The sequence below is a fragment of the Condylura cristata genome, unplaced genomic scaffold (assembly GCF_000260355.1).
Source record: "Condylura cristata isolate star-nosed mole 26May11 unplaced genomic scaffold, ConCri1.0 scaffold00006, whole genome shotgun sequence".
In the NCBI taxonomy this organism is placed as follows: Eukaryota; Metazoa; Chordata; class Mammalia; order Eulipotyphla; family Talpidae; genus Condylura; species Condylura cristata.
Window position 1 is genome coordinate 8248892 of NW_004567107.1, and position 1065 is coordinate 8249956.

General features: G+C 51.5%; 1 protein-coding gene across 1 annotated transcript in view; it reads right to left on the minus strand.

Annotated features, from left to right (window-relative positions):
- Positions 1–1065, minus strand: part of LOC101623399 (olfactory receptor 1361-like) — an 11485-nt gene that overhangs the window by 6054 nt on the left and 4366 nt on the right. The window lies entirely within an intron of this gene.

Below are 1065 nucleotides of genomic sequence, written 5' to 3' on the forward strand. Positions count from 1 at the left end.
GTCTTGTCTGGTGTGCTGCTTTGGTGGTTCCCGCTGTCCGGTTGGCATCAGCTTGGGCAGCTATGGCATGGCCAGTCCCGTATGGGGAGTACGGGCCCCGCCCTCTCCAGGCTGCAGTTCTGTCCTGAGCCTGCTGGTTTCTTTCTGTCTGCCAAGCCATGTTTTCTTCACTCATTATATTGCTTTTTTAAAGAAAGTTTTATTTATTTATGCATACTGAACTGGGTTACAGTCCAAGGTGTGGGGGAAAGAGGATTCTCCAGAGACAGAGTAGAGTGCTGAACACAGGGATTCACTGAAATACAAGCTAAGGGGAGCAGCCGGCAGGTCAGGAGAGGTCTATGTACCATATGGGTCACCTCTGGGGCTGGGGGTCGAGCTCCTGCTACAGTGGCTCAGATAGCTTCTTAGTGCTGTGCTTTAACTCACTGCACTACAGGGAGGGCTCTTGTTAAATTGCTTTTGATGCTGAGCATCCACCCTGCCTTAAATTAAGCGTCTCCAAAACTGGGGACACATAGGTAAAAGGGGTTGCAAGGAAACTGAGCTTCTAATCTGGAAAGGACCCTTTATGGAGAGCACATTTTCCCCAGCCAAAGAGTCTCCACAAAGCCCCCTTCATGTCCCTGTTCCGCAGACTGTAGATGAAGGGGTTCAGCATGGGGGTGACCATCGTGTATATAACAGATACAACCACTCCAGTGTCTGCTGAGTAGGAGGATGAGGGCTGGAAGTACACTAGGAATATTGTGCCATAGAACAGAGTGAGGACTGATAGGTGCGAGCCACAGGTAGAGAAGACTTTGTGCTTCCCGCCAGTGGAGGGGATCCTGAGGATGGTGCAGATGATGTGGGCATAGGACACCAGGACACAGGTGAGAGGGATTGTGCCTGAGAGGACGGCTTCAGTTAACATCGTTACCTGAAAATTGTGGATGTCTGAACAGGCGAGTTTGAGGAGCGGGGGGACATCACAGAAGAAGTGTGGGATGGAGCGGGAGGCACAGAAGGAGAACTGAGACATGAGGAGAGTGAGAGAGAAGGCCAGCAGGTGGGCACAGAGCC